The sequence below is a fragment of the Cygnus atratus genome, chromosome 21 (genome assembly GCF_013377495.2).
Source record: "Cygnus atratus isolate AKBS03 ecotype Queensland, Australia chromosome 21, CAtr_DNAZoo_HiC_assembly, whole genome shotgun sequence".
NCBI lineage: Eukaryota > Metazoa > Chordata > Aves > Anseriformes > Anatidae > Cygnus > Cygnus atratus.
Genome location: NC_066382.1, coordinates 2,383,157 through 2,395,314, shown reverse-complemented (window position 1 = coordinate 2,395,314; position 12,158 = coordinate 2,383,157). Strand labels below are relative to the sequence as shown.

The following is a 12,158-nucleotide window of genomic DNA, read 5'->3' as shown; positions in this document are numbered from 1 at the left end:
TCCACACCTCCAAAAAAGAACACAGAAGATGTCTAGGGTTGACCAACACAAGTTATTAGAGAACACCTCAGGAGATGGGTTAGCTTGTTGCTTGCTTTCTGAAAAATAGCTGAGTATCTAGTAATGGAAAAAAAAAAAATCTAACTGAAAAACTTCTTTCTATTCAACACACAACTAACCAGTAATGCTCACCACAGACTAAAGGGCTTTGCAAGACGCAAAATCATTTTTAGTTAATAGTCGGGAAGGTAATGAAAGTTCCACTTTTCCAAGAACATTAGTAGCAATTACAATTACACAATATAAACACTGAAACTTTTTGCTTCTGCTTTAATACAGGAAGACTGAAAAGAACGGTCTGACAAAGAACCACTTTGCTAACAAGAAATTTGGCCCTGTTTTGTCAAACATGGCTGATAAGTAATTTTTCATTCATGAGAGAATAACTGTTCTAATCATCTTATTTATTACAGTTCCCTGCCCTACTGAGATGAAACAGTTTCATCTATGGTCTCCCTCTGCTTTGCCAGTTCCATTTCTGAAGGCAGGCAGGCACTAACATCTATTATTTAGCAAGTTTCCTGGCCATTTTAAAATCCTTCCTGTTGACATAAGAGCACGCATACTACAGTTGAAAATAGGTAGACTTGCATAGACTAAGAAATAGCTAAAAAAATCGTTAGCCACTTTTTAAAAATAGTACAAGTTTCTCAAGCACTAGAAAAAAGGAACTACCTTATTCTTCTACTTACATTTTCTCTTACTACAGTAGAAAGCCAACTTCTGCTGTCAAACATGTAAATTCTGAAAAGAAAAACATCAGAATGAGTCCAATGATTAAGAAATAGCTTAAATTTCTTAACAAATTTAGCAGAAATTCCAATACTATCAAGGCAGAGAGAGTTTTTGTTACTTAATGTGAACAGCTGGCTTATCTTCATGAAGAAGAGGTACACTGCTTCAGTAGTAATATTAACATAACCAAAAGACTTGCTCAAGAAGTTTTTAATGTTCTTTTTAAATAAAACTCTTGCAATCCTCAGACCACTAGTTCTTCTCTCCCCTAGCAATACAGAATTCCCTACTGTTACAGTGTTTAGGGTTATGACAGAACACTGTCTCACTCACACAGCACTGGAATTTTCTCTGCCATACAAAGCGCCCCCCAAAATGTACATTTTCAAAGCACTGAAATGATTTCTGCTCAATACCGTTCCTGAGGTATGCTTGCTTTCCAAGCACAGTTGAATATCAAGATATCTATTTTATCAAAAGAAGTTACATAAACCTCCTACTAATGCGCTCAAGTGAGAGCACAACACCCTTCCCTCTAGAAGGGCAACAACTTCTAACCACTGAAGATACGAAAAAGTAATAATTGGCATATTAAAGAACTAACACATTGCACTCTGGAAGACTTTAACAACATCACATACAAATTGGCTTCACAGCAAATTGACAAGGCTTCAAGAAATTTCAGACTTCTTCCTTTGGCAGCACAAAGTAATGATTATCATTCACCCCATGATTTGGGCTGTTCACAACTATGCATACATTTGAAAGAGCTGGGATCTCTCCTATCACAGAGCAAGACAAGGGCCACGAGTCACGTCAATGGAAACCTGAGTGTACACCTTCAAACCCACTGCATCAGGACAGCGAAAGATTATTTTAGGCATAAAGCAAGAATGTAATGAAGCAAAGTTATCTTAAATCAGAAGGCCAGTCTACAACTTGATATACTTAAAAATGAAACGTTAACATGCAATGCAAGTTTCTGATTTTACAGTTCACTATTAGCTGGAAAATTTACCACCTACTTCAGCGCTCGGTATGGAGGTTAAGCTACTTAGGATATGGGTCATCCTCATCCAAGCCCATTTATAGATGAACAGTTTAGTACTGCGATTATGAAACTCCCAGCGTAAGCAGTTTTGCTTGTTACTGCCAGAACACCACACTTTCAGACATAAAACAGTAACTCACGCTTGGAGGCCAAATTTCTTCCCCCTCCCGGCACCCCTAAGGAAACAAACACGTCTGACATGACCGTTTTAACATCTGAAAAAAAGAACCACTATTCATCTTTCAGAAGTTCACAGAGTAATTTATCCACACTGCAAACATCATGAAATCTAGTGGAATTCTGAGAGAATTACCTGAAATGTCAACAAGTAAAATTACACTGGAACACTAACAGCGCACAGAATACACAAGAGCAAAGGCCAAAACACACACCATTATTGTCCTGTGCTGCACCCTCATTAATGCAGGAGAGGTGTTGCAGATTTCATATGCTTTCTGCAAAAAAGAAAAACAAAAACAAAACAAAAAAGCTACTTTAAGCAGCCTGCAAGAAGAGCAAGGAAGCATAAAGCAAACTTTTCCACAAAATTCAGTTTATTCTTTTAAATCAGGTTACATTTTCAGCTAGGTATGCCGAAAGCATCCTGTGATGCCTGCAGAATGCAAGCCTGGCACTGAGATATCTTCGATTCTGCATTACAGATGGAGCTCGTTTAAGAATAAAAGTAGGCAAACCACTTAAGAGAGAGATTTGAATTGCCACAGCTTTCCATTTTTAGATAATATGTAGCCTGGTAAAAGCAACATGTAAATTACAGGCTACCTCATTCATCACACCACAGTACTGGCTCAGCAAAAAATTAAAAAGAAATTCTTGTACTTCATACACTGCCTTAATCAGCCCTTATAGCCCTGCTTAGCTGACAGCTTGAGGTTCTCAGCATCAGGAACTAGGGTTTCTAAAACAGGAGAGAACAAAGTACCGCAGAATGCTTCAGGCATGGTTCAAGTGGTTACACCATTACACCAAAGCACCTGGAGGTCAGCCAGCCCCACAGACGGCTGGGAGAACAACCAGGGTCCCCTTGCCCACAGCCTTCTGCACAGCAGCTGGACTAAAAGGAAAAAATTGCAGCAACTCTCAGAGGACAAAAGCACCGTAACTTCTGGGTAGAGCTTCCCTACAGGTACTCACTGCTGTCAGTCTCATGGCTTTTAATTTAAATGTATTGAAGTAGTTACACCGAGGTGACAACTTCGCCTCAAACTCTCTCAACCCCAACACCCACCAGATTACTGGAGAGCCTCCAGCCAAAAGACACGAAGTTGATGAAGGGATTGGAGCATTGCTCTGATGAGGAGGTGCTGAGAGCTGCCCAGCCCGAAGGCGGCTGACGAGGGGTTTTATCAATGTAATTTAAATTAGATCTCCGTCAACACTAGTAAAATCAAGTTTCCACAACCATCATGCCACTTCAATCTTAAATGATTGCATAAACCATCTTCCTACAAGACTGGTACATAAGGTTGGGTTAGCCAAGGCACTCAGCGACGATTCCATCAGAGGAAAAAGACAAACCCAAACTAACAGAAGATTGCAAGCAACCATCAGTGTTACTATTAAGGTAAAAAACACTTCAAATGAAGTCACTTTGCTGATCTAATCCATCTCCCTTAGCAACACCCACCCATGTGAAGGGGACGCCCAGCAAGGAGGGCTGGACACGGGCAGACATTCACTGCTTTAGGATGCTTCGTTCCAGGCACCCAGCACTTACCACCACACTAACGTACCAAGCTACATGGCAGAGATAACAGCAGTAACACTAGTAATTGGAGGCTACTTTCCTTTATTAAAATTATTTCTTACACACTACATAGCTGATTACTATCACAGAACAGTATCTTAAAACCCAAGAGATCACGTGACCTTTCCCAATCACTGCCAACAACGTAAAATCCCAGTTATGCCACTGGGAAACAGCAACCAGAAGTCAGAAATGTAAAGCTATGTTTCAGTGCTATTCTGTACACACAAAACTACCCTCAGTTTGATGGATTGGTCCTAACTTTCATCATAAGCAGCTTTATCAGACAGCAAAAAGCTTTGAAGGATGTCGATATCTGTATGGATATTGCTCCTTCAAGAGCTGACCATAACTTTAACATCACAAGTGACATTTCCTTAGTTTTTCTTTACCTGTTTCCAGAAATCTGGAAAACACTTTCCTCCAGTAGGGATTTGTGCACTTTTCCTCCACTGCTGACACTGCATTAGGAAAAAAAAATTACTCAAAGCAGCATGAAACACTGGAAGAACACTGGGTAAGGAACAGAGCTCGGTTCTAGGGCCTTACTGAAGTTCTGGCTACATTCCTTCATCCTGGAGCTTTGCTCACACAGAACAGCACATGAAACAGGAAAACCCAGACCGAAGAGATCTACACAAAACAGTCTGACCAGTCAACGTGGCCTTCCGTCAGTCTGCCTTCAAATAAGCTGTGAGGGCAGCAGTTTTAACACACAGTAAGTAACAATAATAATAGTGAAAAAAACATCATACATAGCTTCTAGTACTCAGCAAAAAATAATTCAGCTTTTAGTTGAGAAAATTCATGGTAGAAACCAGCTGTAACTAATATGGAAACCTTGTAATGCCTTGCAAAGCCCACATTCATTAAGACAGTTTCCCATTCGAAGTCCCAAATTAAATTTGTCTCAGAAAATGTTACCTTTGTCTCCTCCAAACGTGTTACAAACTAATTCATAAAAAGTTAAATTCTATGTGCAAAATCCTCGATGTGTCACAGGCTATTTCCACGCAGTACAGCATGTCTACTGAATGATCACCCAACTCCACCTCCATCTGCTTTGCATAATCCACCAGCTTCTGCTTCCATGCCCAGATTTTCTAAGACCCGAGGACTCATCATTGCCTATATTTAAGAAGTATTTGAAAATAAGCCTTGACAGTAGTTTGCCGTTCTCCTAAAATGTAACACTGATCGACAAGGAACAGCGTTAACACAGCCCGACAGCGCAGCGGCCCAGCTCCTGCCACCAACAGTGAATGAACTCAAGCTGCCTTCATGGAAGACAAGAGCCCTACTGCCAAAATACTCACATTTCCAGATGCTAATCCCATGACCTACATTTTAAAAAATCATACTGATGCAATATTTAAGCATAAAAATCTGGCCTGTAACAGGTCATTTCATTAATCCTTTCTAAATTCATCTGCAAGCTAGGTACGTTATTAAAAATCTTAATTCTAGATACAGCATAGAATTTACATAAACAAATAGAAGAACTGACTATTGCAAACATACTTTTCCAAACAGGGGTCTTATGAGATCTTTAAAGTAGTTCAATATTAATAACTATTGTAGCTTTAGCAATCCAAGTTAAAAGGCTTTCTAAGTACATCCTTTCTGCCTTGTTCTGGAAGAAATTCACATTTAAAAGTATTTTAAGTGGCTGGCATAGGAAGCTAACTTGTTTTAAGAACAAAAATTACTGATGTTCAGTACCAGTTTTCAACAAACATTTTTAAATTGAGAATGTCAAAAGCCAAAACACTCCAGTTTTATTTTTTTTCCCCGAAGTTACCTATATGCAGTTACTCCTGAACAGCAACACATCTATCAATAAACTGCATCAACTTCATCAAACTGGCCAGGGAATTTTTGGCTGTCCTCTTTCCTGACCTTACAATTAAAAGACAGTAAGTCGAGAAAACTTAAAAACTGTTTGCACATAAATTTCTAGCTATATCAGAAGAAAAAAAGTTTCTGAAAATTGTCGTGTAATAAAATATCTCCTTATTCAAAACCAAGCACTTTTTTTTTCAGTCATGTACTACCCGTCATCTCTCTTTCACACTGAAAAAGAAATCCAAGTCAGCACTGATGGAGAATATATCACTGTTAATTACCCAACATAAAAATGACTAGAGGCTTCTATCTGCAGAGCCTTACAGAAACCAAACAGTTGGTTCTAACTTCAATCATCATCTTTCATTGTTTCCTTTGACTCTCACCACTAACCTCCAGGTTTTTGGGGAGCATTTTCACTTCATTTGTAAATTGACCAGTGTTTACCCAAGCACAGCAGAGCATGTGCAATACAGCTATCTCCACCCTACACCAACAGTAGCACCACTGACACACACACATTTTCTTCCTAGTCAGAATTATTGCCACAAACAGGGCAACAGCTCTAAAGGGGGTAATATCTAACCAAGTATTACTGGATCCAAACACCATCTCCCTAACACACAACTAGCACAAGTATTTTTGAGATATCGATTTTCCAGCAGGTTTTGAATTCATTTTCTGTGACTTGTGTTCAATGAGTCCTCACAAAGACTGACGTATTTTATCACGATCATTTCTTCAAATTCTCCCTCAGCAACTCCACAGCAGGTGCTCAGGGGAGCACAACATGCGACTAGATAACGTCAAACAGGCATATGAATGGCTAGTTGCAAAAACGGGCATGGAGGTAGGCAATTACACCATCTCCTCTTACCAAAATCCTTAAGATTACAATAAAATCCATCAAGCGGATCAACTGACATTCACTGACAGTTACAGGGTAAGATGAGAGCACGGATTTTCCGAAGGCCCAAACAATACTGCTCTCAGCTCTGCTGCCAACACATCTCTATCGGGATAGGCTGGCATGATCTTCCAATTTATCTGCTCAACACTACTAAAATGTGTGAAACAATACATGAATTACCATTACAGTGACATCAGGAGGTACATTAGGATCTTCTCTACAGTATTTATTTTATTAGAGGAGGGAACGGGCCATGTGATCACTTATTTACAATAAAGAAACTAAAGAATGAATACTAGTGAAAATAAAATAAAATCAGTAAGACTCTACAAGTACAAGCAACAAAAATGAGAACTTCCTATTGTTGCATTCTTTATTTCCATGAACTTCAGCTTAACTATTTTAATCAACAGAAGCTGAATCATCCATTTTATCCTACAAATGCCAGCTAGTAAAGAGTCAACTCAGTCAAAGGAGAACGAGCTGCTTCCTATTTTCACCCTTTAAAGAATGCAACTGACCAACTTTCAGGATGCTATGTTTAGCAATGTTACTTTTTGCATCCTTAAAAGTCAATTTAAAATTAGTAGAAAGACCCAATCTAATTAACAAGTTCTTATCCTTGAGCTAAGCAAGCCATTTACACATATATATCACTCTTTTATGGACAATTTTGCTTCTGAAGGCACTCTCCTTTCTTCCAAGCATGTAGTCACCAATTTCAGTCGATATTCACAAGATTACCTGTCTTACGGGACAGTGAGGTCCTTATAACACTAATGAAAAACAATTTGCTTTTAGAAGCAGAAAGATAATTTAAATCCTATCAAGTCAAAATTGTGCTTTATCATACAGACCAAAGAGTATCCCCCCAAAATGGTTTTCATTGTTAGGATCCGGTCCTGGAGAAGTACTTCGCTAACACGATTCTTCCTTCTGCTCTCATCAATAAATACATTTATTTCACTGAAATAAAAATGTAGATGATTGAACTGCACGCTTATCTTGATTAACAAAGCATTATTAGAAAGAAGCTATGCTATACCATGAAATAACCACTTTCCAGCACCGGTCTGAAGATAATAAGAGTATTTATACTTAAAACCAACAAAAAAATCTTGTATCTGCTACATGCATGAAGTAATACTCAAGTAGAGATTAAAATATAGCATGACTTCCATAATCTTTTTACCCAAAATAGATTGAGTAATACTTTGTTCTCTAGCCCTGCAATCAACATAATCCATCTTTAGTCAATGCGCAAGCAGTTCCATTAGTTTTGATAACAATGATTTATACCTCCTAGTAGCTCATTGATTTCTCCCAGCAATTGCTGTATTTTGATATGTACCGTTGATATAAAACCAGTTCAGGTACAGGAGAACAGCAACAAGAAAAACAAGGCTGATGGACTGAAAAGTAGGGTAACGCAGGTGACTTTAAAGCCAGTAGGACCGAGAACGGTTTTTTAGGAACAGACAATGCAACAATGCTTAATGCCGATATGGAATGTAAACTTCAAGTACAACTCAGGGACAGCACCGCCAGAGAAAGCACAAAGGTGCAACAGGAAATACACGCTTTCACCCTTGGACATTCCGTGTTCCACAGTACTGCATTAACCCTCTTAAAACTGGCATCAGGCTAGGTCGCAGTTGTATTCCTCTAGATAGAATGAATCTGGGTAGGTGATAAAAATATAGAGGAAAACACAGTAATAGAAAAAATAAATCCGCTGGGATTATGGGCCAGGGTGGGAATTACATAAGACAAAGAAAACCGGACATATCAGAAGACAAAAATATACGTGCCAGGTGAGGAAAGTAAAGCATGTTTAACAAAGGCCTGTAACCTTCACATTTTTGCACCTATTTCCCGATCCTCTGCACACACACTTTACAGTCGCTGTTTCATGCTTACTTGGAGTCATTGAACACTGCTGTTGTGCAAAACTGTGTGTTCTTTTTGTTGTTGTTTTTTTGTGGGGAGGAAGGTGAGGGAAAAGGTGTTTTTGAGCGTTTTTAAAAAAGAAAACACACCAACTGTAGCAGACAATGCACCAATCGTCCCGGTCCTTTACAGATAGAAGCGGGGACTGTTGTAGCCTTACATGGAATATTAATGACTGACTTGTGAACAACATGGCTGTAGTTGTACTCAGCTCCAGCTTCCCCCTCTGTTTGCTTCTAAGTTCCGTCATCTTCTGCAAGAGCTGAGCTGCTTATTAACCAGAAGCCGAACTATCAGTTTTACAGCACGGTGCATGGCCGAGAACTATTTGCCATCCGGGTTTCTTTAACAGGCTGGATCATGAAGCGAGGCAGCTGAACAGCAGATGTCTGTGCCACCGTCTGCGACAGAGGGCAGCAATAACTGGCTTCCCCAGAGCGAGCCCTTTGGAGCTTAACTCACAACTGCAAGGATAAGGAAAAGCAACAACAACAAAACTATTACAGGATAATTTAGACTGAGAAATCGGAACCAAGCGAATGAAGTCTTGGATTCTCCACAGTATGTATCCGGAAAACAGGTAGTCACTGCTAACTAAGTGATACAGCTTAACGCGTTATGCTCAATTCCCAGAGCAGCAAACAAGAAGTATGATTTCCAAAGCCAAAGGTTTTTAAATGTTCCTGTTCTACATTATTTCACTTGAAGCATCACGCAGTCTTTTAACCATGTAACATTGCATTTTAAGTTCTACAGTAAGGCCTGCCACAAGGGCAATCAACTGCAGGTAGTTTTAAAAGCCACAACCAATTCTTCTAGGGTAAGAACCTGTATCTGTAGGAAACTACTTAACAGCTGCACAAACAGAAGCCAAAAGTATTAATGCAATAGATAAATATCAATAAAGATAACTTATTTCTTAAGCAAATTACCTTAATACTGAGTTAGTTTTGCTACCCTGCTTATACTCTCTGAAAACATCAGAGATGTGCCCTTATTTTTTTCCCCCTCATTTGGCAAGGAGCATGACTGTGCATGGCACAGGATGAAATTCACAAGTTTAATAAACATCGCACGATCTTAGTACAGTATTGCTGGTACTATTTTAAATCCTTGCTCTGTATTCCTGTACACTAAGCTTTCAAGGGAGAAAAAGCTTCTCTCATATCAGAACTACCTACAAAGAAATCCTATTTTGATAACAAAACGGTTCATTTCTTGCCCTACTAAGTGAGGGCTCATAACAAAGCCATTGGTCAATGCCACCTTGCTTTTCTATACCATTCGCATTTATGTACAGTAATTTCAAGTAGTGGAAGGCCAACCTGTGCTTTGTGCAAGAGGTTCATCAGTTAACTGTCAAACCTACACAGAAAGACATAAATTCACTAAGACTGCAGAGCAACCTTGAAGTACCCATTTTAGGAGAAAACAGGCACTTCAGCAATTTGATTTCAAATACCCAGAAGACATGTTTTCTTTACTTTAGACAATCACAGCAGAAGTCAATGACTGTTACAGTTTAAGGATTTTTTTTTAAATATAATTTCTAACTTATTTTTAAATTCACGTAGACTATGGCTCCAACATGTACTATTTAAAAATTAGTTCATGGAGTGTGTAACTTAAAATGATGTATTTATGCACCATTCATCCACAAATCAGACTGGTTATTACTGGGTTTTGAGAAACAAGAAGAGCAATTCCAACTACAAGTTTTCAGGCTCAACAGATCTATAAATCACTGGCCAGATAGGATCTGTCAACTCGTAGCAAAATCTAGGACTTCGTAACCTGAAGCACAATTAAATTACTTTAAGCACCAAGCGAACTGTTCTTGATCTTCGTACACACAACACCTTTGCTAGACAGCAGCATATCTGCCTAAATCTTCAGCATTTTACCACTTCACAAAGAACATGCAACAGGAATATCAAACATATGCTCCAACAAAGAGAGTTCTTTAATTAGTACAGCACGATCTTATTTTGAGTACCAAAGGTTTCAGCAGACTATCACATCTACTTTGTTTTTCTAGACAAACATAAAAAATTGCCACCACCCCCACCCCCCAAACACATTTGTTAGGCTAGCTGGAGAAAACAGTGCTGGGAACAAAACAGGAGAAATCCCAGAGGATAATAATCACGTTTCTTCTCAGCACCTTGAAGCACACAAGCTAATGGTACTCAACAGAGCATGTGTGTATTTACTGAAGACATAACACTAAGTTTCATATTATGCAGCTGTAAGTCATGATGTTTTATGCCCTGGAAGTTAAGTTTATGTATTTTTTATTTTTCAGATTAAAGCATTACTATGTTCGCTACCTAACATATACCTCAAATCATTTGGCATTAACCAAGATGTATCAGCTCAGCAATTAAAATCAACTTAAGTGGAACAGAACTAATTACATTTATGGCAGAAACAGACTCGCTGCACTAGTTTTCACCACAAAGATCTTACTAGAAAATATTAGTATTTCACTACTGAAGATAACTAAGCATCGACTTTTAATGTATCAGAATTAACAAAAAATGCACATTGATATCTTCTGTCCTTTTTCAGTCTTGGAGCTCCGACCTGCCTCCCATCCCTCGTTTCTGTAAAACACTGTTAAATGAAATTGCCCAAAAGGGTGGACAAAATACGAAGTATTCAGATTTTAAAACAGAACGTAGCAGGGCAGTTCAATTCCTCTTGTTTCTGATGAAAGCCACATCTCCCCCACGCATCATCACAAAAGGACATCAGTGCCTCAGGTAGTACTCTGCAACGCCTGACATCTGGACAGATACAAGCAGACTACATCTCTCCAAAATCATTTGTAGGCTTAACAGCCTGCTCAGTAACCCTCAGCAAAGGAAGTCTAGTAAACCATACCGTGTTACCGCACATGTTCCATTAAGAATGAGAAAGTCCTTACGGTAAAGCACACAGCGTTAATACTAGGTACTTATATTTCAGTTTCCTCTAAAGTTAAACTGCAATTTTGAAGTGAACAATTATAAATTCTTCTGTCAGGATAGAACTGGAAATCTGTTTCAACATGTCACAAAAAAAAACCACCAAAACCCATTCAGCTTATCACATAACATCAGGGTCTTGCAAATAATTTTAGATAACCTCCACTTATTGACTGATTTCCTAAAATATCAGGGTGAACACAAAGCACGTGGTAATGAACAGACTTCTAAAATGGTTCCTTATAGCTTGCCCAAGATAAGCCAAAAAGGACAGAATAGGATGATGAAAATAAAAATGCAAAGTTAACAGCTCACCTGAAATCATTTAAGCAGAAATTCTTGTTCTTTCTGTACAAAGACAATAAATGGTACCAGCTGTTTAATTAAGCCCAATGTAACAAAAGAAAAAACAAGCCACAGAAGCAAGGCATTGCTTTCCTGTCAGCAATGTCAACGTTGTGGGCGTTTGCCTTTCTGAAAGTCATATAGAGAGCCTTGCAGAACATCTTATTTTGTTTTCTACAGTCGCTACAGTTTGGTTTTGGAGTAAGGATGAGCAAAATCATCACTGAGACCTGAATTGGTAAAATATTCACAACTAGTCTGAAAGACCGTATGCTGGAGTTCCCAGACCTAAGTGGTTTTTTTCCCCTTTTTTTCCCCTTTGCAAGGGTAAAAAAAAAAAAAAAAAAAGCTGTAAATAGTGACAAAAATCTTCACATAGTTTTTAATATAGTTCTGCATTACATAAAGCTACAAAAATTATCTAATCCATCTAATTATGGATAATTAATATTTTCTTTTTTGAGAGAGCTGGCAGGCATTACTGCAGTCTTCAAGACGACAGCTAGATGATATTCTCATCACGAT

General features: G+C 38.6%; 1 protein-coding gene across 11 annotated transcripts in view; it reads right to left on the bottom strand.

The window, feature by feature from the left end:
- The window catches only part of GNB1 (G protein subunit beta 1), a 45,319-nt gene that overhangs the window by 26,203 nt on the left and 6,958 nt on the right, over nt 1–12,158 (bottom strand). For 3 of the 11 annotated variants that reach the window (XM_035557495.2, XM_035557505.2, XM_035557499.2), the window contains 2 exons: nt 2,239–2,301; nt 753–804 (listed from right to left, as the gene is read on the bottom strand). The exons of 3 other annotated variants lie outside the window; for them this stretch is intronic. The gene's annotated coding sequence lies outside the window, so the exon portion shown is untranslated. Of the gene's footprint in view, nt 1–752; nt 805–2,238; nt 2,302–4,006; nt 4,076–4,163; nt 4,307–11,603; nt 11,637–12,158 lie in introns of those variants that run through there. 5 more of the 11 variants (XM_035557493.2, XM_035557503.2, XM_035557497.1 and 2 more) reach the window with 4 other exon arrangements.